Source organism: Gracilinanus agilis, chromosome 4 (genome assembly GCF_016433145.1).
Source record: "Gracilinanus agilis isolate LMUSP501 chromosome 4, AgileGrace, whole genome shotgun sequence".
In the NCBI taxonomy this organism is placed as follows: domain Eukaryota; kingdom Metazoa; phylum Chordata; class Mammalia; order Didelphimorphia; family Didelphidae; genus Gracilinanus; species Gracilinanus agilis.
In genome coordinates, this window is record NC_058133.1 from 353,890,265 (window position 1) to 353,915,408 (window position 25,144).

At 35.8% G+C, this 25,144-nt stretch overlaps 1 pseudogene; it reads left to right on the forward strand.

Moving 5' to 3' along the window:
* The first annotated feature begins 469 nt into the window (after positions 1 to 469).
* LOC123246549 lies at positions 470 to 24,801 on the forward strand (annotated as a pseudogene).
* The last annotated feature ends 343 nt before the right edge of the window (positions 24,802 to 25,144 follow it).

Sequence of the window (25,144 nt, forward strand, 5' to 3'; positions counted from 1 at the left end):
TATTATAGAAATGATTTACTCTCAAAGTCACCAATGCTACATGCTTTTTCAATATACGAGGTTTTTATTGATCTTAAAAATCTCATAAAAAGTGTTTATTTATGGTCTATTGTTTGTATTGCTCTGCCCTTTTGGAACTGATTTAAGCATGTGGCACCTTTTGAAGTTTCTCCCTAGATGCTGTGTGCTTGGATGAGCTCCAGGCAGAAGTGAAGCAAGATGAGAAACAGGCCTTTGGTTCCCAGGAATAATATTGACTCTAGTTCAATCATAAAAATATATAGATGCCCATTAGTTGAACTTGGGTGTTCTTTATTAGGGACAATTAGATACGTATTTAGTATAAAGCCTAATCCCACAATATATCATTCAGCATGAAAAGCCAGAGCTCAATAGCACACTGGCACAGCTAATGTGTTAACTACGTTCCTTGAATTCAAGTTACCTCCATACAGATCCCAAGGGGACTATGGCAAGAAACAGGATGGAATCGGGGTCAAAGGCATATTATTTTAATAATCCTCAAGGTGTCCTCTATACAGATATAAAAGCAAACCCCTCTGCACACCACATGTGTGTACCAGTATGTGTAGAGGTGTCATCTGTTAAGTTTCTATGTTATGTCTGGAATAAGACAGCCAACACATTTTCCTTTCTTTTTTTTTTTTTTTGGAACATTGGGTGTTTTTATCTTCCTCTTCTATAAAAAGAGGTTAAATTGGCTGATTACCATGGTCCCATTCAGCTCTAAATCTATGATCCTGTAGTATTTTAACTCTGAGATGAGCTACTAACTTGCCGGGGTTACTAACTTAACTCTGAGATGAACTACTGTATACAAAGTACTACACTAGATGCTAGGGATATTAAGGCATTCCCTTCTCTCAGAGAATTTGCCTGCTACTAGAAAAATGCAAATGTCCAGGTAAGTAAAGTTAAGGTAATTTGAGGAGGAAGAATGGGTTAGCAATTGAGGAGAATAGGGAAGGCTTTACAGCGGAGGGGAGGCATCTTAGCTGAACTTTAAATGAAGATAAATATTATAAAAGGTTGAAATTAAAAGAGTGCATTCCAGGCATGGAGGACAATCTCTCTGAAAGCATGGAAATAAAATGCTGAATTTGGAGGACACATAGGAAGTCAATTTCACCAAAATGTAGAGTGAATGAAAGAAAGCAATACGAAATTTTGGAATGGTAGGACAGATTCAGATTGTAGACAGGTTTAAATGCCAAAACAAATCTATATTTTATTCAAGAGGTGACACAGGAGTGAGGTGGTCAGAGAAATGTAGACATAATTTTGGGCGAAGGAGGAAACAAAGGTGAGAGAATGAAAGCTGAATGACCATTTAGGCATCTATTATAATAACATAGAAGAGAAGTAATGATGACCTACATTCATATAATGACTGTCGGAGCAGCAGAATGGTATGAATATGAGAAATGTGATAGCAGAATCAACAAGATTTGGCCACAGGGTATGTAGGGTGAGAAAAAGGTAAGGTTCAAAGATGACTCCAAGGTTGCAGATTGAGGAGAATGGCAATACCTTAAAAAATAGCAATGCTTAGAGGTAAAACAAATTTAGGAAGAAGATCATAAGTTCTGCTTGAACAGTATGAGTTTGAGTTGTTGATGGTCTGGGTAGGGATTGCAGAAGGTGTTTGATGATGCAGGGGAGAGAGATCAGTAGTTCTGGCTTTATAGATTATTGTAGTCATCTATGTAGACTTGATATCTGAACCCAATTAATTGATGAGACTAGTGGGGCAGGGAAAGAGAGAGAGAGAGACAGAGAGACAGAGGCAGAGAGAGAGAGAGAAAGAGAGAGAGAGAGGGAGAGACTCTAAAAAGATAAGAGAAAATGGCCCAGGACAAAGCTTTTGGGGACACTCATGTTTAAGGGGAAGTTGGAGGATGATAAATTCAGAAAAAAAGATTCAGTTGTGAGATTGAGAGCACACATCTAGTTCCAGAGTCTGTGCTCTTCTCATTGAACCATAGTGACTTTCCATGTTATTGTCTTATTTGCCTTTTGCCATAGTGGATGATGTTTCTCTCATCATCTACATTCTTTTTTTTCCCTTTTCGCACCTTTACCTTCTGTCTTAGTAATAACTCAGAGACAGAAGGGCAAGTGCTAGACAAATAGGGTTAAACAATTTGCCCAGGATCACACACCTAGGAAGTCTCTGAGGCTACATTTAAACCCAGGTCCTTCAAAATCCAGGCCTGGAGTTCTATCTACTATGCCACCTAGCAGTCCCCACCACCCACATTCTTATTTGAGAACTACACTAACAGAACTCAAGTATTGCCTTTTATCTCTAAAATAAGATAAAATAAAATAAAATATCTCTAAAATAAAATTCTTTTATAGCTACATATTCAATCAATTTGATAAGCTTTGTGTTTTAACACTAAGAATGGTTTTTCCCGTTTTAAAAAGGAACTAGTCTTAACCATGCCATATCTTCCTTGTATTGGATAAAGTATTTACAGAGAATTCCCTATATATTGAAACTCCAAGTTGTTTGGAAAAATCAGGAAGAGATTACTGCTGCCTTGTAATAAGCCAAATTTTCCTGAGTCCTACAACCCAAGTTGAGAGCTGGCAATGTCAAAGGAAGTAGGAAAGAAGACTAGGGAGCTATTAGAACCTGTACTTAAACCTGGCTAATGTTATGATAGTGTCAAAACATATGATGTTCCCAAAAGCATTCTACCCCTTAATGCTCATTTCTATCACATGAAAATCCATGATATCTCAACTGCAAGATCATGGAGGCAATTACTTCCATCTTTCCCCATCTAGTGAACATCCTGAGGCTTGCAGTCGTTTCTAACTTTCTGTCTCTCCCACACTCCATGCTTCACTTCATTTGACTAGGCAGTTGTCTATTTATGGAAAGCTATATAATAGTTACCATAAGTACTGAGAAGGAGAATGGAATGTCATAAAAGGGATGTGAGCTTACTGTGATAAATAACAGTTGACATTTACATAGCTCTTTAAGAATAAAAAGGCGATAGAAAAATATCTACCACTGATAATACTTTACATTTGTACAAGCCCTTTTATTTTACAAAGTACTTTCAAATGCTTCCCCCATAAAGGCGTTTATTACAATACATCAACAAGGAGATGCTCCTAGGTTGTCAAGGTCGATCCCAGCCCAATGAGTGTTCTGGTAGGTGCTACCAAGCTGCAAAGGGCTCACTGATAGTTAAAAGACCAGCCTAGCTACTTAGGACAGGCTCATCACCAAACTGATGACAGCAGGATGTCTATCCAGATTCACATTGTTGATTCTATGAAATCTCAGACATTCTATTAAATTGTAGAGAGATATGATCTGCATAAAGTACCCTCACCACAAACTAAGAATTCCTCCAAGTCCTAAGATAATTTTATATTGCCTCATCTGAGTGTCATAACCACCTTGGGAAATAAATAAGTCAGAGTGATCTTCCTCTTTAAGAAGAAGAATTGGTACCCAGGGAATAAGAAATGACTTGTCCAAGATCACACAGCTAGTTGATTGCAGAGCAAATGAAAGAACCAGTGGAAGTCAATGTATGTGACCAGTCTGCTAAGGTAGGGAGTGAAGTAAAATGCTGGCCAATAAGAAAATTTTAGGGGAAATGTTTAGACTACATAAAACCAGCAGAAGAAGGGGTAGGGAGTGAGTGAAATAGGCAGCTGTCTCTGCCATTTTTTCTTCTGGAACCAGTGCTCTCTCTCTGGCAAGCATTCTTGCTCATATCTATGTAAGCCATCTCTGGCAAGTGGTGGTTGGAGCTATCCTCAAAGCCAGGAAGATCTAAGTGCAAGTTCTGTCTCTGACATACGCTGGCTGTTGGATCCTGAGCACTTGACCTCTCAATGCCAGAAACTCACCAAGATTATAAATTGAAAAAAATGCTGGCCTGAACTGGCAGAGGAAATTTCTCCAGCTGGAAGTTAAATGCTCCAGAGGTGGCATGTGACCCAAAACATTACTAGTTGATGTTGGAATCAGACTAAAATGTAACAGGGAAATATTTAACACAACAAATAAACAAATAAACAAACAAACAAACAAACAAACGAATGAATGAATGAATGAATGAATAAATAAATAAATAAAAACAATAAAATTAAGATATTACATTTAAAAACTAAGTGAATATGTAGCTGGCAGGGATCATTATGTAAGATTTAGTGGCCCCCATTTTTGTTCAGTACCACTGTCCTACACCAATGAAGTCACAAGTCCCATCCCTATCCCTATGTAAGCCTTATACTCTTAAAATATCAGCAATACAACTTAAAGTACACTCTGAAGAACAGATAGCAAAAAGACAGAAATGCACTAGTTTATAGTAAGCTGACACTGATCATGAATAAGAAAAGACAAAGAAAAAATGTTTTAAGGTATTTTGAAACATTTATGCTGCTGGGTCCCAACAATGGGCATACCCAACTTTTGTATATCAATCAGAAAATGGGTTAGCTTAAAGGAAGTATCCAAAAGATTATATATGGTTATAAATAAAGGAGAATAATAAAATCAGACATGATTTTATTTCTGTGGTTCTAAAAGATTGACCTATGAAAGGAAAATATTATAGCCCAAAGGACAGAATAGAGGCTATAGAGATCAATGTGAGATATTTGTGACTACATCAAAAAGTCTTTGTTTAGAGGCATTACATTATTTTGTACCTTAACCCACTTTGCATCCTTAAGATTGCTTTTCTATCGGTTTACATTCCCAGGTGCTGAGTACTAGATTTCTCTATTATGATTAAATCAGGCCTTACTGTGTAAATATGGTGCAATTCATGAAACCTACTAGGCTGTCCTGTTGCTTACTGTATGGACTGACTGATAAATTTGTGCTAATTCAATTGGTATGTTGTATAAGAAGTTCACAGATACATTGCAAGGAGGCAGCCTCAGTTAGGACTCAATGGACTTAACCTGAGTATTAGGTTCCTGATCTATAAAATGAGGTGTTTGGACTAGATGAATCCTAAGAATTCTACCAACTCTAAAACCAGTTGGTGAAAACTGACAGTATTTGTGCTGTTATACATGCAACATATTTGGGAAGTCCTGACACTCAAAGTTGTGACTACATGGCATAATTATCATATATTATTTTTAAACCCTTTATTTTCTATCTTAGAATTAATGCGGTATATTTGTTCCAAGTCATAAGAGTGGTAAAGACTGGGCAATAGGAATTAAGTGACTTGCCCAGTGTCACACAGATAGATAGTAAGTGTCTGAGGTCACATTTGAACTCAGGATCTCCCATCTCTAGACCTGGCTTTCACTCCACTGAGCCACTTAGCTGCTCTTATTAGTTTATGTTCTTGCATGTATTTTCGATCCAAAACAAGTAGCATATTCCTTTATTAAACTCTGATCTCTAGGAATTTATTGCTCTAAATAATGCAGAAGGATGCATATTTTGTGATTTCTGTTGCTTGGAATTCTATGGTCTTAAATTAATGAATGATTTTTTAATTTTAAAACTCTTACCTTCCGTCTTGGAGTCAATACTGTGTATTGGCTCCAAGGCAGAAGAGTGGTAAGGGTAGGCAAGTGGTAAGGGGGGTCAAGTGACTTACCCAGGGTCACACAGCTGGGAAGTGTCTGAGGCCAGATTTGAACCTAGGACCTCCTGTCTCTAGGCTTGGCTCTCAATCCACTGAGCTACCCAGCTGCCCCCATAAATGATTTTTATATGTATTCAAAAGAAAATATATATTTCATTATGGTTTTCCCCATCTTGGATATAGATCTACTTTTTTGTTTACTGATAGTAATAAGGCAAAATTTGTTTACCGCACTCATTTAGTTTCTTCCTTCTTACATTTTAATTTTATATTTCAGGAAAAGGAAATAATGTAAACCTACAAATCCCAGGTCCCTGGCACCCTCCACATTCTTATTCACTGATGCTCTGCCATTTGCTAAAGTATATCTAAAGTGTGCTTAATCTTTAGTGGGAAATATTCTATATCTAAAACTTTATGGTGTATTTTCCTTTGTTCCAGTTATGATTATGAAAAGCCCTCCTTTAAAAAAACTCTGATCAAGGAATTGCAATTAAAACTCAGCAGGTAAAAGTTTCAATTTCTGTGTGCTAGCATGTTAATAAGACTTTTTTTTTTCAAAAAAGGAGAGAGAGGAAGAGAAGATTTGCCAAGAAACACAACAAAACAGTTCCGAAGGCAAGTAGCAGAGAGGTGCCATTAAATCAATTTTTAAAGACAAAATTATTGATGGGGGAGGAGAGACCTCAGACATTATAACACAAGGCTCCATGGAGGGATAGAAGTTAAATGCCCTCAAGGTGACAAGGTGACAGGGTCTGAGACATTGTGACCTGTTGCCTATGGGTGGGAACCACTACAGGGGATGTCAACAGGGAACTTAGCTTGAGACATCCCTTAAGGTTACACAGTGAGAGAAGAGGAAAAAGTCTTAATTTTTTCTTGTTAAATACTAGGTTTGATTTTTTTGTACCTGAAGAAAAAGAAGTTCTATCAGTGCCCTCTAAATTCTAGCGCCTTGAGGGGGGGAATTGTACTCAAATGTATTGTTTTATTTTAAGTTTTGGATTTAGTCTTGTTTAAGAAGTCCAGGAAACTATTTCAGACCTTGATTACGGTACCTGACTTAGAGTAGGAGATGTATTTGAACTTAAAACAAATATCCTTGTCCAACATTACTTATTATTAATACCAGGCCATGAGAAGCTGAAGGTCAAAGCAGGTTAGGAAAACTAAGATTAGGAGCTAAGCCAGAAAAATTATTTATGTAGAAAAGGGTTGGTAGTTAAATCCTAAGATAAAACAAAGACAATACTCTAGCACATCATCTTTTACATAAGGTAAAAGAAAAAAGGCTCAGAGTCTGAATAAGTATGCCAAAGTTGGTGTCCAGAGATGAAAACAGAGTAGCTATTACAGACATAAGTATAAGCATAGAAAGACTAGAAGTAAATATTCAGAGATCCAAGTAATGAAAGATAGGAAGGAAGGAGCAGAGTTAAACAATAGGGCCCTGAATAAGTGCTTTAGTCTCATGTCAAGAATCAGATCTTGATTATTTAATCAAGAAATAGTTTATCAATCAATTGATAAAATTTATTAACCATCTACTATTGCTAAGCAGTGAGGAATAAATAAAAGACCAAAATACAGTTTCTGCTGTCCAGGAGCTTATATATACATAAGGGAGGCAACATGTAAACAAATTTATACAAAGCAAGATAAATACATGATACATAGGAAAGAGATTGGAAACTACCTCTAAAGAAAAAAATAGGCAAGTAGCATACACACAAGCATACAAAAGGAAGATAGAACTGGATCTCACAATAAGAAAAACCTATCCTTTGTCCTGGTTTTCAGCAAATTTCTCCCTGTAAACCAGAGATAGGCACGATCCTTATTATAAAAAAACCTGAACCTCTCTAAGCTTTGGTACAGAGTGACGCTGTCCATGGTCCTGATAATGTTGAGCCTTAGAGGACTTGAATGATTCTAGTGTGTCTAAGGAAATGGCTATTACTGCCAGGAGTGATTTAGGTAGAGTGCTAGCACTGCTCATCTAGGACATGGAAAAGTACTTTGTTACACTATAGAATAATTTCTTCAATTTTTAACCCTCAGAGTTCTGAGAACTATAGCATTACTTGCCAACCTGAAAGCACTTCATTCCAGGAGTTACTTTCTTCTAAAAATCTTTTGTCAAAACAGTCTGGTAATGTGGCCCTTTCTTTCTATCATTATGAGTTTTATGTGTTCTGTTCTTGATTGGGAAGCTGTCACTAACTGGAGATAGATATATTGTGTCTTCTCTGTAGCCTGAAGGGCAAATTTTATTTATGAGGTTTCTTTTTCTTTTTTTTTTTTTAAATCCTTACCTTCCATCTTGGAATCAATACTGTGTATTGGTTTCGAGGCAGAAGAGGGGTAAGGGCTAGGCAATGAGAGTTAAGTGACTTGCCCATGGTCACATAGCTAGGTAGTGTCTAAGGCCAGATTTGAACCCAGCACTTCTCATCTCTAGGCCTGACCCTCAATCCACTCAACCCAGCTGCCCCCTTGATGAGGTTTCTTGATTTTCATATACCACAGAGATAGAGCAGAAACAGGAACCTGATTGATTCTTGGCTAGTAAAGTGACCTATCAGTAGGTCAGAGGACTGGAATGATAGTTGGTTCAGAGATAAGTCAGGTTGTTGACTTTTGTGTAACCTTCCATACCCTGAGTTCCTACTCTCATCTTCAGCAGAGAAAGTAGATTGGTGGAAGATACCAGTTTTGGTTGAAAGATTTCTGAACACAAAGTCAGGAAGTCTGACAACTTGTCATAATCACCAGATTCACTTAACTTCTCTAGTCCTCAGTTTCCCTATCTATAAAATAAGGAAGATTTGACCATATGATCACTAAAGTCTTTTTAGGCTTTAAAAATTCAATGATTCTAGGTGTGTACTATCCCTAAAGGTGAGAAAAAATTCTTCATGAAAGGACTAAGACTTTACCAACTTCATTGCTCATTCTCACTGGTAATACTCAGAGGGGGAATCTATGTTTACAGATAGGGAAATATAAGAAAAATACAAAGTAATTAGCGGGGTGCATACTGACAGCTAGTGAAATCAGGAAATGCCTCCTATAGGATGCAGCACTTGAGATGATTCTTGAAGGGAATTGAGAATTCCAATTTAGTTATGATATGATACTGGCACATAATAAAATGTTTATGTATTCTGTTTAATATTCGCTTATGGATTGTCTGCTTAAGTGGTCAGTGTCATTTTCACTTAAGCACTTATAACAGGTGAGATATTGAATTTTTTATTTTAAAACTCTTTTTCACTTACAGTTCCACAATCTCTCCCTCCCTCCACTCTGATTCTATCCATTGGGAAAGGGAAAAATATGATAGCCATATTTCTGTATTATCTATATCCCTCCTCCCCAAAAAGCAAGAAAATACATAAAGTGGAAAATATGTTTCAATCTGTACACTCAGTTCATCCATTTTCTATATGAAGGTGCATAGCATTTTATATTTTATATCATGAGACTCATGGAGTTGTGGTGGGTCATTATATTGATAAGGTACTAAGACCTTCCAAGTTGACTCCAGAAAAAGAACTGCTAGAGTATGAATGCAGCTGGAGACATAACTGCCTGTTCATATCCTTTGACCATTTGTCAGTTGGGGAATGGCTTATAGTCTTATGAATTTGACTTAGTTCTCTATCTTTTAGAAATGAGACCTTTAGAGAGACATTTTTCATAAATTTTTTGTTGTTTCCATCTTAATCTTGGTTACATTGGTTTTGTTTACAAGAAAAAACCCTTTAAATTTAATATAGTCAAATTATTCCTTTGACTTGTAATCTTCCCTATCTCTTTTTTGGTCATGAATTCTTCCTTTCTCCATATAGCTGACAAGTAAACTATTCCATATTCCCCTAATTTACTTATGGCATTACCCTTTATGTATAAATCATATGCCAGTTTTAACCTTATCTTGGTATAGGATGTGAGAAACTCAGCAGGTTTTATGTCAAATAATGAATTCTTATCCCCAAAATTGGGATCTTTGGGTTTCTCAGTCACTAGGTTCCTAAGGTCTTTTACCCCTAATCTATTCCATTGATCCACCATTCTATTTATTAACCAGTACCAGCCTGTTTTAATGATTACTGCTTTATAATAGTTTGAGATCTGGCACTACTATGCCACTATCCTCATTTTTTTCATTAATTCCCTTGATGTTCTTGATCTTTTATTCTTCCAGATGAATTTTGTTATTATTTCTAGTTCTATAAAATAATTTTTGGTAGTTTGATTGGTATGGCATTGATAATTAAATAATTTAGGTGGAACTGATATTTTTATTATATTAGCTCAAGCTGCCTATGAGCAATTAATTTTTTTAATTGTTTAGATCCAACTTTATTTGTGTGAAAAGTGTTTTATATTCTGTGTTCATATAATTCCTGGGTTTGTCTTGGCTGGTAGATTCCCGAGTATTTTCTATTGTCTATAATTGTTTTAAGTGGAATTTCTCTTGCAGCTGGACTTTTTTGGCAATATGCAGAAATGCTGATGACTTATGTGAGTTCATTTTGTATCCTGCAACTTTGCTAGTTCTTAACTATTTCAACTAGATTTTTGCTGATTCTCTAAATATATTGTCACATTATTTGCAAAGTGATAGTTTAATTTCCTCATTTCCTACTTCAATTCCTTGATATAGTTATTCTGCTTCAGCCCATCACCTTCAGTCTACATGTATCTCTCATTCGTAGTGTGCTTCTTTTAAATACTACATTGTCAGATGCTGTTTTTGATCCTTTATTCTAACCATTTTCTTCCCATGGGTGCAGTTAGTTCCTCAAATATAACAAATAATATTTTTTTAGAATGAGGAAAAATACAACACAAGTGATAAATGCATTGAAAAAGTCTAAAACTATGTGCAATGTGTAACATGTGGACCTCCCATTTCCATGAAGGTATATGTTGAGGATGTCTTCTTATATTTCTTCATTTTAGTCCTAGTTGATCTTTTAAATTTTGTTATATTTACATTTAAAGAACTGTTTGTTACATTAAAAAAACCCAGTTAACTCTCTCCCTCCCTCCCGTCCTCTCATTAGAGAAGGTATAATTTGACAAAAAGATTATGTATATAAAAATTATTATGCCTCACTTATTTCTATTTATTGGTTCTTTCTCTGGAGGTGGAATACACAAATCATTCTTTAAACTATTTCTGTTGCTGTATATACTTGTTGTGTATATTGTTTTCTTGGCTCTGCTTACCTTACTTTGCATCAGTTCATAAAGATTTTTCCATTTCCCCCTGTATTGATCACACACATTATTTCTTAGAGCACAATAACCTTCCATTACATACATAAACCACAATTTGTTTAGTCATATCTCAATGATGGGCATCTACTTTGTTTCTAATTCTTAGGTATCAAAATAAAGTGCTGCTATAAATATTTTATGTGTATAGGGACTTTCTGCTTATCAATGGCTTCCTTGAGATATAAACTACAAAAATCCAAATTGCTTTCTGAAAGCTTTATACCATATCACAGCTCTACCAATAATGCATTAGTGTGTCTATCATTCTACAACCCTCCCAACATTGACTATTCATAATTTTTTGGCCATTTTTTTAACCAGTCTACGGGTTATGAGGTGAAACCATGAGGCTGATTTGTATTTCTCTTATTATTAATGTATTTGGAGGATTCTTTCATATATTTGTGAATAATTTGCAATTCTTTTGAGAATTATTTGTTCATATCTTTTGACCACTTATCTATTTTGGAATGACTATTAATGTTTACATATCTTGATATCAAATCTTCATTGGAGATATTTGATATAAAGATTTTTCCCATATGCCCATTTAGCCTTTTATCCTAAATGCACTAATTTTATCTGTGCAGAAAATTTTTAGTTTCAAATGACCAAAGTTATGTCTTTTATCTTTTATAATAGTCTCTTTTTTGGTTAAGAACACACATATCTACATGTGTGAGAGGTATATGATCTGCTTCTCTTTTAATTCTTCTAATTTTTTTGTAGTATGATCTTAAATATTAAGGTTGCATATCCATTTAGAATGTATTGTGGAATATAGTTTAAGATATTGATCTAAACCTTATTTCTGCCAGATTCCTTTCCAGTTTTCCTTGCATTTTTTTACCAAATAAATTCCCTCTATATTTACCATTTTATCAAACACTGGGTTATTGAGTTCTATTGTACCTGATTATCTCTTGTTTATTCTATTCCATCAATCTATTTTTTTAACCAACACCAGATAATTTTGGTGACTATTGCTTTAATATATAGTTGAGGTCAAGAATTGCTATTCCACTTTCATCTCTACTTTCTTCATAATTTCCCTTGATATTCCATGTCTTTTGTTTTTCCAAATGAATTTGTTAATATTTTATCAAATTCTACTAATCTCCTTAGCAATTTGATTGGTATAGTATTAAAAGTATAAATTAATTTTGGTATTATCATCATTTTTATTATCTTGGCATGGCCTCCCTATAAGCACAGAATACTCCTTCAGTTATTCAAGTTGGTTTTTATTTTTTAAGAAGCACTTTGCAATTAATCCTATGAAATCTAATAGGTTGATACCAAAATATTATGCATTTTGTAGTTCTTATAATGGAATTTCAATTTCTATTATTGTTTCTTCTGTTTTGTTACTATTACATAGAAATGCTTTTGCTTTTTTTGGATTTATTTTGTATCCTGAAACTTTGCTGATGTTATCGTATCAATTAGTACCTTTGCTGATTTTCTAAGTAAACCACTTGGAAATTGCAAATAAGGATAATTTTTAACACATCTTTACAGTATATCTTCATGGCTTTAATTTTTTTCTACTGTTGTTGTTGCTAGCATTTTCAGAACAATATCAAGTAGTAATGGAGAGAAGAGGCATCTTAACTTGCCCATATATTTATAGAAAAAGTCCCAATATATAACCATTGTCTATGATAATTTGTTTTTGGATTTATATAGAGACATTTTATATTGAAAAGGTTCCTCTACATCTAAGCTTTGTTGGGTTTTTAGTATATTTGACAAATGTATTTTGCCAAAGGCTTTTCCTGCCTCCATTGATATCATCATGTGCTTTTGTGTGCTTTGATTTAATGTAATTAATTATATTGACTGTTTTTCAAATGTCAAACCATCCTTACATTCCTAAGATAAATCCCACTCAGATAAATTGTATTAGTCTTTTTGGCAGGATTTTATTCTAAAATTTTGAGCCAATGTCCATAAATTATATTGATCTATGGTTTTCTTTCTGTGTTTTATTCTTTTCTTTTTAGGTATTAGAACTGCTATTTGTTATATAAATGGATTCTAATAGAATGCCTTTTTTAAAGTATTTGAGAATGATTTGTGAAGTAAGGATATTGACTCCTTTAAAATTCCATAGAATTCTCCTGAACACATCAAGACCAGGAGTTCCCCACCTCCATCCCTTTCATAGTTCCTTTTCAGCTACATGTATTTCCTTTTCTGAAACTGGTTATTTAAGATTTAAGATTTTTAAGTAGTCTTCTAAGAGTCTAGATATTTTATAATTTTGAGGCTATTCCTCTATTCTTTTTGTGTTCTCAGTTTTGTTTGTAGATAACTGTCAAATATATTCTGATTCTTCTTTTCATTTCTTTTGGTTTTGCGATAAATTCATCTTCCTTATTTGCTAATTTATTAATTTGATTTTCTGCTTTCTTCTTTTCATCAGATCAAGGGTTTATCAATTTTATTAGTCTTTTTAAAGACTGAGTTTTTAATTTCATTGACATTCATATAATTTTTTTTCTAATTCATTTATTTGTCTTCTAGTTTTTAATAAATTCTCTTTGAGTGTGTGTCATTTAAAATTATTGTAAGCCCTGGGAGACTACAACTCCCAGGGCTCCCTGCTACAACTTCCCACAACACCTCCCACTTCCTTTGTGGGAGGTGTTGGAGAAAGTATAAAAGAGAAAGTTTGGTGCCTTTTAGTTTCTCTAGCCCGGAGGCTCTCAGATCCTGAGCTCTCTCTTAATGCCTTTTCCCCTTCTATCTACCTCCTAGTTTTCCCTAGACCTTCCCTTTTCCAATTTAAATAAAAGCTTAGCTATTCTAAACCCTAAATTGCTCTCTGATCTTTTATTTGAGCCCCTGAAGGGCTCTGGTCAATTTCCCCCTGCCCAGGCTGGGGACCTCTACCTTTCTCTCTCCTTTCTCACATACATCCTTTCTCCTACCTATCCTCCCTTCACCCCCTCACAAGTGCATTTTAAGTTTATTTGTTGCTTTCCTGTTTTTAATGAATATTCAGTTTAATAATTTTATTTTTTCAAATTTATTAATGTATGCTCAAGCATGTAATTTTTCCCCGAGAACTACTTTAGCTGCATCCTTGAAATTTTGGCATATTATTTCATCATTGTCATTTTCTTTAACATATTTATTATTTCTCTGATTTGTTCTTTAACCTATTCATAATTTGGGATTTCATTGTTAAGTTTCCACTTAGGTGTATATCTTTTGTTTGTAATCCTTGAATTGTTTACTATTTTTATTGAATTATAGTCTATAAAAGATGAATGAATTATTTCTTTTTATGTTTGTTTGCCTCAGTTTTTTGTAGATGTTCCATAGGGTGCTAAGAAATATGTATTTTTCTTTTACTTTCTCATTTAGGAGATATCTTGAATATTTTACCTTTTTGTTTCTCCAGCAATTTATTAAGTTATATATTTTCTCTTTTATTATTCTCTTCCATTAAACTTATTCAAAACTGAAAAAGGATACTGAAATCTCCCGTCTTCAGGTTAAGGTGTTTGGAGCTTATAAACTTATTACTAGTACAGGTTTATTGACTATGGCTTCTTTAATCATAATATAGTTTTTTTTACTTATCCCTTTTAGTTTTTAACTGTTTATTTTTGCTTTGAAAGATAGTAAGATTTCAACATTTCAATTCTTGCTTATTTGGATTCATTTGATGCATAGTAAAAAAAATTTTCCATCTCTTCAGTTTTGTTTTGATATGGTCTTGTTTTATAAATGTGTTTCATGTAAGCAACAAATTGTAGGGCTTTGTTTTCTTATCTAATCTGTCACATTTACATTTTATTAGATTGTTTAATTCATTCACATTTAAAGTTAGGAAACTTTGATTTATATTTTCCTTCATCTGTTTCCAATATAGTTCCAAATTATGTTTTTTCTCTCTTCTGCTATAAACCTAATACTATGTTCCTTCAGTTACTTTACCTTTGTATTTTTTAAGGTGGCCATTCTCCATTGATTTTCTTCCCCTCATCTTTCCCTTTCAGTTTTTGTTAGTTTTTTTTTCTCTCCTGCTATTCTCTGATTATATACAATCTTTCCCTTTCTTTTTTCTCTCAGTCAAGTAGATTCCCTTTGCTGTCCTCTTCAACTCACTAGTTCTTAAATTTCATTTTTGTGCCCCTTTCCAGAAAATATTTCTCTCACTTTATTATAAATTCTCTCTTCTGGGCTACTCTAGAAACTCATCCTCTGAATTACAATCCTTATAATTATCTATTCTCTTTCTTTTCTCTGTATTCCTCATTCAACCAACACTTCCAAAGTACAGAGATTCTTTCCTATAGATAGTTTCTGCCATTGTCTTGTAGAGCTTGCCTCCTGGATTTTCCTTTTCTGTTCTACCTCACTCTCAGAAGACTTTAAATTATTATGAGTATCAGATAGTTTCTCAGCCCATGGCAGGGGTCCCTCCTCCACTACATCCTCACTTATGTATATTACCACTGTTTAATATTCTTTCCTGGTTACATTTCCACTGCATTTGTCTCAAAATCTCCTTCCTAAATCAACTCTTTCCTACTACCCTAGATGCCAGTTGACTACAGGAGTTCCATCTCCCACCTACCAAAGTAAAATGAGTAAACTTTTTCAATCATCAAATCCACCCAGCCACAACCAGCACAAGTTCCACATCTCCCTTCACAGACTATCTCTCTTCATCAGCAGAATCACTTATCTTTGGAACTCCCTCTCACCATTAAAGCAAGGCATCCTTCCTTTCCTCCTCTTTTTGAACCTTTCATCCTCCTCACCCAGTATGCTATATGGTCTTTTCTTTCTGAGATGAAAGAGGTCAACTTCCTCTTACTGCTAGTCCTAGATTTGACTCCAACACATCATGTATTCCTCTCCATCTCTCTCTTGCTGTTATTGTCCTTGGCTGCTGCATTTATTCACTCCTACTGCCTTTCTATTTTGAGGAGTGTTTAAGAAGCAAATAGTCTCTCCATTTCTGGTTTTCTTTCTAAAAAGGAATCAAGTGAACATTTTATTTTATCCTGTATGGTTAAGCTCAGATTTGCAGGGTAGATTCTGAGATCTATTGCTCTTTATGTCATTCCCTCCTATGTTTTCAAGTGTGTGAGAAATAATCTTACATTATTTGAATTTCCTTTCCTTTGAATTTGAAAATCTCTTCTGTTTGCTTGCAGAACTTGTTTCTTAGCTGAATTGTTAAATTTAACCTTTATTTGTCCTGGAATTTTCAGCTTTGAGTTTTGTTTTGTTTTAGTTTTTTTTGTGCAGGTGATCTATAAATTCTTTGAACTGGTATATCATTTTCTAGGTGCAATAGTTCTAGGCAGTTCTCTTCTATTATTTCCTGCATTATTTTGTTAAGGTGTTTTTCTCTCTCTCTCTTGTGTTCTCTGTGACCCATAAACTTTAGATGTTTTTAAACCATTACCTTCAGCCTTAGAATCGATGTTAAGTACTGGTTCCTAAGTAAAAGAATAGTAAAGGATAGGCAATTGGGGTTGAGTGACTTACCCAGAGTCATACATCTAGGAAGTGTCTGAGATCAGATTTGAACTGAGGACCTCCTGACTCCAGCTTGGCTCTCTATCCACTGAGCCACTTAGCTGCCTCTTATGATTCTTAGATTGTTTCTATGCATCCTGAAGATAAATATGTTTGGATTCCATGGTGAGCATATTTTCTTTTAATGTTATTTTTTGCTTCTCCTCTTTAAAACCATTCTTCATTTCTGTATATTTGTATTCTCAAACTTTTGTTCTCCTTTGTTTCTTTGGTAAGATCTGACAGCCCAGATTCTAGTTTTTCTATTTGGCCCATTATTTTTTTCTTCTGTTCAAGTCATAAATTCTGCTCTCATAATTCTCATTTCTCTTTTGAATCAAGAACAGAATGTAAGGTTTCCATGCCCTCTTTATATTTCCACAATATCCTTTGTCTAATTAATTATTGGATAATTATTCTTTGTTTTGCAATATATATCCCCAAATGCCTAAACTTATTTACTAGAATGAAACCATATTTCCTTCTGTCATTAATGTTTTCCCTGTTGATTTATCTGTTTATGTTCAACATCTTTGAGTTTTCTGTTTCCTGAGATCTCTGGTAATTTCAGCTCTACCACTTTCTCCTTCCTGTTTTTTCCCTGTTCAGTTTCTGACTCTATCCTCTTTGGTCGTGGTTTTATTGGGGGCCATATCTCAAAGCATCTCAGCCTCCTCCCATGCTGGGCAATTGAGTTCACCAGCCTAGGTCTCTAAATGAACTTTGGGTGGTCAGAACTGACCCACGCGCTTTCCCTCAGGCTTAGTGGAGTTCTGCACAGCCTTCTTCACATATACATGTATTTTACTGATGTCCTCTCCAATTCCCTCTGTTCCTCAGTTCTCTGGCTAGCACCAACAATGAAGACCTTTGCAGCTGGTGCTACAGGGTTATCTTCCCTAGTGCTGACAGTTCAGAGCTTTACAGTACTGGCAGCCCCCTTTTGATCCTGAAGGACTATCACCTGCTATACTAATTATCTGTCACTATCAGAGAGCAAACTTCCACAGCCTGGATCTGGGGTCTCCACACACTGGAAAGAAGAAAGGAGAACTAAGGTATAGGGTTGAGTTTTGTTGCAATCCTTGACCCACATGTTAGGTCCTTGGGTTGCCTAGTGTAGTGATGCTATTGGTAGTATGGGAGGTAGGGGAGGAGTGGTGATGAAATCAGGGTCAGCAAGCGTCATTCAGAGGTTTTTGGATGGGATTGTGTTTTTCTGAATTCTCAGTACCCTAGACCATGGAGACAGCTGAAGTTGCTTTATCTTTGGTGCATCTGTTCTGTTTTGGAGAGGTTTCCCAGGTCATGGAAATCAAAGAAAATGTTAAATCTTCCATCTTGTGGCTGATGTGTCCCAGAAGTCCAGTGTGCTACATCTTATAATCAACAACTAAGCAGGCATTTATTAATCACCTTCTATGAGCCAGGCCCTATAAAACTGATGTACAAAGATAATAATATTACTATGATTATAATGCTCATATATAGGGATAACAATGGAGAAAATTGGTAGGTGTTCTCGGAGCACATACTTTTGAAACAAGTATCTTCAGTGAACAATAGTAAAGGCCGACAATAGGTACACACCACTAAATTTACCTAATGTAAATGAAAATTATTTTATTTCCTGTAGGTTCCTATGAAATGGCTAAGCTCTGAAAGCGAAATCAAAAGGTTGTTCCTAGGTGACATCCAAATGAACTCAGCTAACAAAGATGTTGAAAAAGAAGCAGTTTTTAAAATGCTTGCTGTCATGAAGATTTGTTTATGAACACAAGTGATCTTAGGATGACTCTCATTATCACCATAAATTACTGAAGAATTATTAAGAAGTTGATGTTTAGTGATCAATGAAGATTATACAAGGAAATGGTATCAATTATTCAAGATATCAGTATAGACTACAAATTTTTCATGCCAACTTAGCAAGACATGAGTTGTATAGGAGAATTATTTGTTAGAATCTTGTTGTCTTTCAAGGGCTGACTTGCCACAAAACCCTGACCTACAAATAGAAACCTCAAAATATCCTGGAGAACTCAACATCTTTGGTTATTAAATGACAGAGTTGGTTTAGGTGACTGCCAAGGTCTCTTTCACATTTAAATCATTGATGCAATTATCTTACAAAAAATTAGATATGAAAGAATACAGGAGAAGACTTGGTCTAGAACTATTTAATCTGAACTTTACTGAAAAGGTAAGAATTAAATAATAATAATGATGATAACCAAATTTTATATAACACTTTAAGGTTTATGAAACACTTGACATATCTCTGTTCCTCACCATGATATACCTGGTTATTATCAGTTTATAAAAATCCAATCACCCCCTTATAAAAGATTCTCTATAAATGTATTTAAGTTAATTAAAATCATTCTCAAGATGATGCTATTGCCTGCTAAAAATGGATCCCATATGTTCAGTTATCTTACAGCACACAGAAACTATATAGAGATTAGGGTAATGACTTGGATGAATGAACAAATAGGTCACCTAGAGATGAGCAAACTGATTTGTCTAATATTAGAACTGAGCCAGACAAAATCTTTCCCTGAATTAAACCATTCAGCTCATGCTAGCTCATAAGAATTCCAAGTAACTTTCTATATATCTTAGTCTTTCATTTTAATCTACTGAAGAGTTTTCTAGCATGAGAACTATAAAGATGTGTTGTCTCAAAAGGCTTTCACTCTCAGAAATTTATATAAAGTTTGTAAAAGAAAGGGCTCTGTAGCAACCTACATAGCTTTCCAGATTTCTCCAACATTGAGGATAGAGAGAGACTGTGAACTTTAGCAATTGGTTCACAAAGAACACTGAATATGGAGTCAGAGAATCTTATTTCAAAAACTAGCCAGCTTTGCCCCCTGTGTGATTTAGAAAAATTCTGTCTCATTTTCCTCATCTGAAAAATGAGAGGGTTAAACTAGATGACCTCTAAGGTCTCTTCCAGTTATAAATCTATGATCCTATGGATAAATGCCAAAATGCTATTTAATAAGTTTTTCTTTTATAACAAATTTATATGAGGATTGCACTTTCAGGGTTTGAGCAGATAAATGTCTAAGGTCATGGATTAAGCAGCTACAACAGAAAGTGAAGTGATTTGAATAGTTTTATTGCTCTTCCCCCCTTTTGGCTTTATTTCACTATGTGTACTGAGCACTGTATTTAACTCCTTCAAGTTTGAGGGTTTTTTCCTGCAAATTGGATTGAATAGACTAAATTTAAAGTTTTGATATTTCATTTGGAGAAGGAAGAGATTGAAGCTTTTTTGCTTTCCTTTCCCCTCACTAACTGAAGATATACTTTTCAGTTCCATCAGTCCTTGGGGCTTGAAATCTCCCAGATCAGACGGCACAGGTAAACTTGAGGAGGATTATAGAGGAAAATGCTTTGGGGATCTGACAGGCCCACTTGTTTGCATACTCAAAGTATCCATGTAAATAATTTCCAATCCTATTGCTAACCAAATCTAGAAACAAAAAGGCTATCTGACCAGAACTGACATACTACATTTCTCACACATCTCGTTGTCTTAAGCTCCAGTGTCAATAAAGACCAAGCATTTTACCTAAGGGAGAAACATGCTATAAGCTGTAGAAACAGAATTGATCTTACATATGGGCAGGATAGAGTAACATCCAAATTGTGCAGTGCAAATAGAACCATAACAAAGAGTCCTTTGAACTGGGATTTTAAAAAAATCAAGGATGAGGATGGGGCAGAAAGCTGTCTGATCTATAAGCCTCTCCCCCAGAGAGTCTAGACCTCACCATGATGAGAGGGACAGTGGTGGGTGAAAAGGTGGACCCCTGGACATAGTGGACCCCAGAGGTGGTCATACCACATAGAGTAAAGGTCTGTGGAAGATTGCAAGGTGAGGCCTAGAGCTACCAAAGGGAAGACACACATTCCTCTCAGAGAGAAATCAGCTCCATTTGGTTGTCAGTAACTTAAGAGTAAAATCCTATTCATCTTGTGCTAGTTAAAAGCCTCAGAACAGAAAAAAGATTGTCCCAAAATATTTCTTCCCATACTAGCTAAATATCTACCTAAGAAGCTTATTCCTTTAGACTAGATACTCTCTTTCTGGTCATCTTTTAAAATTCATTATTTCCTGAGATAGGTTCCCCACATTCTAGTATAATTCAGTTTTTTATGTGTATGTATTGTCACGTTATGAACTTTAAGATCTGGGAAGCCCTGAACTGTTAGATAAAAACACTTTTACACCTTCCCCTCAGGAGGGAGTGGCAGACTTTGTAACTAGCTTGCCCTCAGAGCTTATAATTATCATTTCTAATATCTAAAATAACTAAATGGTAAGAAATACTATTGCAGGAAAGGTCTAGTTCAGCTAAACAGGCAAAGTACAGAGAAGAACCAAAATGGCTAATGCCACAGACCACCAAAGCTATCCAGAACTGGGCTCAGCAAAGAGTGACCTGCTCGCTTCTACCTCCAGGAATCAACTCCCCTAACTGCTTTAAACTGTCCCCTCACCCAGAGTTCTCCAGGGGGGGTCCCCTGGTATTCTGGGTGAGGTTTGACCCTGTATCTTGCAGGAATTCCACCCTGCCATCTTCCATGTTGCACTGTCTCTGTCTCTCTTTGACTGTCTCTCTGTCTCTGTCTTTCTCTCTCATCTATCCCTATATGGGTAATCTTCTCTGCCTTTTCCAACTCCTTCTTATATATAGTTTTCACCAGGGGTGTATTACAGCCAGCTTCTACTGGTTTGAGAGTCTATTGAAATTTTCTGTGTGTTCACTTTCTCCTCAGAAACTGACAAATGTTACAAATGCAGGGACTGCTTTATTGTTTTCTCAGTTGTCTAGACTTAAGGAAATGGAGAAAATGTTAAAAATGCAGGTTAAACTTTAAAATATCATACATTTTTTCAGAGAACTAGATGTTAGCATTTACCGGTATCCCTGGTCTTGCTCCATTAGAATGTCAACTGGAGAGCAGAGACAATCTTTCTTTTTCCTTGTGTAACTTGCAACTGAAAGGTCATCTGTGTAAGATACTCCTTATTGGTGGAGACTGATTACTCAATAATCTGTACCCATGTGGGGAAGGAGTTGATGAGACCCTGGGAGGAGAGAGTTAAGAACCACATTTTTTTCCCTCTCAAAGTTGGAAGCTAAAAGACCAGGACCTTTCTTCACCCAGGTACATTTATATTTGTGTCCTTAGTCCTTTACACAGTACCTGAACATAGTAAATACTTAAGAAAAGCTTGTTGTTGGAGACAGCTGATTGGCTCAGTGGATTCAGAGCTAGACCTAGAGATGGAAGGTCCTAGGTTCAAATCTGGCCTCAGACACTTCCTGGCTGTGTGACCCTGAGCAAGTCACTTAACCCCCATTGCCTATCCCTTACCACTCTTCTGCCTTGGAACCAATACCCAGTATTGATTCTACGATGGAAGATAAGGGCTAAAAAATACTTGTTTTTGGAAAAATATTCTAAAAATAAATGAATGAAAAAAGAAATATTTGGTGCTGTCTACCTGTTAGGATATTCTCCTTCTTAATAGACTTGATAGAAGAGCCCAAGTGGTCTCCTTGCTATTTATCACACATGCTTTTTTATCTTCCATCTCCATGTCGTTTCACAAACTGGGCCCATGCCTTTCTCATCTCTGCTTCTTAGACTTTCAAGTTCCTTTTGAAGTCTAATTCAAGTACCATCTTCTGTTTAGGTTTCTCCTATTCCCCTCACCTACTGCTCCTTCCTTCCCCTCACCCTACCCAGAATTCATTTTATTTAATTTATACATGTTCATATTGCCTCTCCTTCTTCCCCTGCTCCTACCCCAATAAAAATAATCTTAGAGCAGGGCCTCTTTCATTTTGGTCTTTGAATTTCCTAGTGCTTAATACAACTCCTGGCACATTCTAGGCACACAATAAGTGTTGTTGATTGACTAGTCTCTGGAAATACACCAAATTTGAGTTACTGTGAAGTTCTGCTAAATTTAAACTTTGAAAACTTTCTAAGAATGCTATTGACATACAAAATAAGTATGCTCCAAAGCACCTATAGTTTCATTTGATAGGGAACTCCTCTATGAGGAAATTCCCTCCACTTAAGAAGGATTACACCCTCTCTGTAAAGTACAACCTTTATTTGCCTAGATCACCGAGAATTGACCAAGGCCACATGGCAAGTCTATATCAGATATTCTAGGTAACGAATATGCATAGTTAAATCAAATCAGTTCCCTCAATGATTGTGTGTGTGTGTGTGTGTGTGTGTGTGTGTGTGCGTGTGTGCCTCATTCTGTATCCCAAGTCCATTGCTTCTCTGTCATGGACAGTGTGCTTCACCATCACACCTCTAGAATCATGAATGATCATTGTATGAATGGTCATTCCTATAGCTTTCAGAGTTGTTTGTTATGACATTGTTGATGTTATATGGTTTCAAATAAGTTAACAGATAGTTTCAAAATGTTATAATTCAACTCATACATAGTTCAACTGAAAAAAAAAGTACTTAGAACAGCCCTTTCTGGGATAGCAAAAATGAATGAAAAACTGAGGAGAGACTCATCAACTAGTCAATGGTAGAATAATTGTCATAGATGAAGAAAGGAGAAAGGAAAGGAATAAGTATTTAAGGTCCTACAACCTGCCAAGCACCGTGCTAAATGCTTGACAAAAATTATTTCATTTAGTCTTTATAACGACCCTAAGAGGAAAATACTATTATTTTCCCCATTTCAGAGTATAAAAAACTGGGACAGATAAAGGTTGAGTGACTTGCCTAGCATCACACAGCTAGTAAGAGTTAGAAGCTAGTAAGAGTTAGTTCTTCCTTACTCCAGGTCCAATGATCTATTATTCACTGTGCCACCTCTACTAGGATTGTGATGGAATACAATTCTGAGGAAATTTGGTTTCAGATGAGGAAATAGGTGGTTTCCAAAAGACATGGTAAGTACTTTTAAATATTTTAATAATCACTTTGTTCTGATATTGTTGTGATTTTCCCTTGTATCTTTCTCCTGACCCCTCCTAGAGAGCCATTCTTATGACAAAGGATTTTTTTCTTAAACCTTCAGTCTTAGAATCAATGCAGTATATTGGTTTTAAGGCAGATGAATGGTAAGGGCTAGGTAATTAGGGTTAAGTGACCTGCCCAGAGTCACACAGCACAAAGGATTTTTTAAAATAAAAGAAAGAAAAAAAGAAGAGAAAAAAATCAATGCTTTAAAAAAATTGTCATTATAGGCAGTCTTCCACGTTCTTGGATCAAGTATCTTTTCATATTTTTTTTCAGGCCAAACTTTTCTTTCTAATTTTGCAACATTAGTTTTCATTTGTTTATTTTGGCCATCATTGCCAGGAAAAACTCCTACATCCAAGATTGGGAACCACCTCTAGAGCCAGTAGAATGTCAATGGCTAATACCGTAGGTTAACACCCATGAGTACATGACTCATGATGCCCAAATAGACTATTATGGCACTAGTTGACCACCTGTATATTAGATAAATTTGTCAAAATCTTTAAAGTATGGAATGGAGATCAGATTCTCATTGCTGACCTGAGAATTCATGAAGTCCCTTTGTGCCAAGTGGCCTGGATTTGTCCTATGTATAGAAAAATCCCCTCCTCCTTCTCCTAGGACTGGAAGGTAGGAAATGGAAGTTGGGAAAATACATATGAGTCCCCAGGACATGACTCTCCAGTGAACTCAGAAGGCTGGACTCCATGGGACTATGGCAACTTGCCTGTGGCAGCACAAATAGGCCAATCTCACTGCTGAGTTTTGGCTGAAGGAAGTGAAAAAGATAAAAAATGCTCATTTTAGTGGCTTCAGTGCTGTCAACTGAGCCCCTACTGTCATATCTAGAAGTCTAGAATATTAGTCATCTAGACAAAAACCAAACTAAATCAAGAAATTTGTATTGGGTGGCTGTGAAAACCTATTCAAGCTATGAAAGGAGGAGGTGAATGGCCAATAGAAGGAGGATCAGGAAGGTGGAATCTAACAGCAATTGGGTTCAAGATGTTGCCTGGACTCCTTCTATGAGCCTGACAACAAGCACCAATGCCAGATGCTTTCAGGATGGACGAGAGAGAGAGAGAGACAGACAGACAGACAGACAGAGAGACAGAGACAGACAGACAGACAGACAGACAGAGAAAGGAGAGAGACAGAGAAAGAGGAAGATGGAGAGAATGTGATGATGCTTCTCCAAACATTTGGTCTCTCAGTACTGAACAAGTTTGCTGTTAGGTGGCATGTGAGCTGGTCTATCACAGCCAACATTCTGGCTGTTCCCACAGGAGCCAAAAAAGTGGAAGGAATCAGTGGATGAATGGTAGATACGCATCAATGATGTCAACAAAGACCAAGGTACAGTGTCTGTAATGAACAGAATGAACAGTGACATTGGAGATGCTAGATAGCTGGGAAGTCAGACGGCTATCCACAGCTATGAACTCTGGAACTGATATATTATGGGCCAGTGGATGAACAGTTTTTTTTCCAAACTGGGAAAGGAACTAAGATGATTCTGAATTCAATAAGATTATATGTTCCTATGAATACATACCAAGCACAGCATTGATCATCTGCTTTTGATTTGATATGGTCTCTAATTTAACTTGACTGATTCAGAGCAAATGGTCTTCAGAGTTGTCCATTTTAAAATATTTTTA